General features: G+C 35.2%; 1 pseudogene; it reads left to right on the top strand.

Moving 5' to 3' along the window:
• Positions 1–506: 506 nt before the first annotated feature.
• Positions 507–2335, top strand: LOC105547394 (annotated as a pseudogene).
• The last annotated feature ends 813 nt before the right edge of the window (positions 2336–3148 follow it).

Genomic DNA, 3148 nt, shown 5'->3' on the forward strand with positions numbered 1-3148 from the left:
AAAGAAAAAGAAATATACAGCAACAAAGGAAGAAAAGAAGCAAAACAGATATAGTGCTTACCAGCACCTTAGAACGATGCTGCTCAGGATCAGTCCAACACTGAATGTATATGCACTGTGAGGAGAATGTTCACAGAAGCCTGTTGTGTGCAGATTTATTCACACATTTGTTAAATCGTTTAGCACAGTAATCTGAGTGCATAGTGTATCATCTCGTTCCGTTTGAGTTTCTTGAGTGTTTTATTTAAATATCTGCAGAGTTGCTGCCCCTTTCTTGAACTATGAGTACTACAATCTTTTTAATTCTCAATATGAGTAGAACTTTTTGAGCTTCAAATCTAAGGGGAACTCAACAGGTCTGTTTGGCATATGCAATGAACATCAAGAAACTATCATGCTGTGAAAGCATAATTATTTTTCTTCTCTCTTTTTGAAAGATCTTTCCTTTTGATGCCAGTTTTCTTCCTTGTTTACACAAGTTCAATAATTCTAAAGGAAAAGGCAATATGATTGGCAATGATTGGCCTATACATAACAACTTTGACATTGATGAAGTTCAGCTTGATCCAAGAGCTCTGTCTGATGCCACTGATGAAGAAGTACAGGTTGACCCCTGAAAATATTTGGATGGAGATCAGGAAAAGTATCTGGAGGATCCTGCTTTTGTACCAATTACTCTACTGAGCCTTGTTGGCAGTACCCAGATGATCATGAAAACAAATATTGTGATCTGGAGTGTAGCCATACTTGTAACTACAAAACGAGGTCATCATCATATTTAGATAACTTAGTTTGGAGACACAGAGTGAACCATTACTGGGAACCCAACCTTATTATAGATCTTTCCAATTGGAAAGAACAAGCAAAGAAAAATCTGATAAGGCAAATCAAAACGTGAAAGGAATGGATTGGTTAAAGCCCAGATAGCACTAGAGGAAGCATCACAGCAAGTGGCTGGAAAAGACAGAGAAAAGAATCGGGGATTTGATTTTGATTCCTTTATTGCAGGAACTATTCAACTTAGTTCCCAACATGAGCCTACTGATGTTGTTGATAAATTAAATGACTTGAATAGCTCAGTGTCCCAACTAGAATTGAAAAGTTTGATATCAAAGTCAGTAAGCCAAGAAAAACAGGAAAAAGGAATGGCAAATCTGGCTCAATTAGAAACCTTGTACCAGCCTTCTTGGGACAGCCAGTTTGTGAGTGGTGGGGAGGACTATTATCTCATCAATCAGTTGTGTGAGGTAAGGAAGGATGAACAAGTTGAGAAGGAAAACACTTACACTCGTTACTTGGACAAGTTCTTTAGCAGGAAGGAAGATACTGAAATGCTAGAAACTGAGCCAGTAGAGAATGGAGAGCTTGGGGAGAGAGGAAATGAGGAAGGATTTCTGAACAACAGTGCGAAGTTCCTCTTTAACAAGCAGCTGGAGTCCATAGACATCCCATAGTTTCGCAGTCCAGTTAGGTCACCACTTAAGTCAATACAGGCCACATTAACACCTTCTGCTATGAAATCTTCCCCTCAAATTCCTCATAAAACATACAGCAGCATTCTGAAACATCTGGACTAAAACACTCAGCAGACATTTATCTTTGTAGTCTTCATGAAATGTGTTTTGTCTTTTTTTATTACTATGTTTAAGTCATTTTTTATTTGAATTTGATGGTGTCATTTAGTAAGGATTTTATTAGTTCTCAGTTTTTAAAATCCAGACTTTCTTTTTCTACATGTGAGATAGTTTTTATTTTAACTGGCATGTCATTTGCACACAAAAATAAAGACTAGAGCAAAATAATGCAACGCAGGAGGAGAGAAGAAATGCACTAAGACAAGTAAAGAACATTCTCTCATAGAACAGTGATCTGTTTTACAGGAAACAAACCTTGCCTTGAAATTTACACAGTGAGACTGTACATAATTGCATGAAAATAGCTATTTTTTTAAGACATTTTTCATTCATGAGTATTTTCAAGATTTTCATAGTGTACACATTTCTTAAAACACATAATACCAGCAGCAACTGAAAATGAATGCCAAATTTGGTACGCATTTGTTATCTACCTCAAGGTAACAAGAGTATGTGGCAAAACATATACCACCATAGTGCTTCACAATATGCACTTCTATTTAGCCAGGGTTTATTGTAGTAAACTATTCTTAATAAGACTCATTCACTGTTTATAAATGTTCTGGTGTGCATTCTTTATAGTGAAGTGTTAATACATCGCATCTTACTTATTTTAGTAAATCAGTATATTTTCTGTATTTAATTATAAAAATTAACTTAGTTTTTAAAATTTATTTGCAAATACACTTTTTCCATTTGGCACTATGGTCTGTTGCCTTCCTAGCTGAATCTATAATGTAAGCTTATCTTAAGACTGTCCACATACTTAATTTAAGTGTTCATTTTAAGTAACATGCTCACTGTGTATAGGAATTTGTATTTTGGAGGTGCTTGATCTATCTACAAAGAAAAATTAATTAGGAATTACTTTATTATAAAATGCTCCTAGAAGTTTTAATTGTGTTTATTAAAAAAAAAAAAAAAGAATGTTAGACTTGTGTGCATGAAAGTAATTAAGGTACATCATTATTGTAGTTTAAAAGTTGCACATGATAAGACATATTGTTTTCACTGTATGTTTTTACTGAATGATCTATTCCCCATCCCAAGGCAAGCATGAATAAAATTAGGTTAAACGAACAAACAAAAAAATTATCTCAGGAGCATTTTTCCATCATATGATAAACTCGCAGGTAATTACAATATTGAGCAGGTCACTCAGTCCTGATCTGCCAGATTTAGCTTCATTCTTGAACCCCAAATTCCAGTGAGTCTACAAATATGAATGCAAATGCCACCTGGTTTCTTTTCCTTTTGCATTATAATAAAAATTAAGAAAGCTGGCTCTGACACTTATTAATCCTATTCTTTTCTGAAAAATCTTTAGGCAATGATAAACACAGTGACTTAGAAATCCCAGCAGGATAATTACTTCCAGTGGAAGCAGGGAGGAAGTACGGGCTGAGGTTAGTTAATAAGATTGGGAGAGCCTCCTATATTATATGAAGTGTGTGGGCTAGAGATGACGGCCTTAGGGAATAATCAATGCCATTGTTGGTTGGGTTCAGATTGAT

The sequence above is a fragment of the Mandrillus leucophaeus genome, unplaced genomic scaffold (genome assembly GCF_000951045.1).
Source record: "Mandrillus leucophaeus isolate KB7577 unplaced genomic scaffold, Mleu.le_1.0 Scaffold388, whole genome shotgun sequence".
NCBI lineage: Eukaryota > Metazoa > Chordata > Mammalia > Primates > Cercopithecidae > Mandrillus > Mandrillus leucophaeus.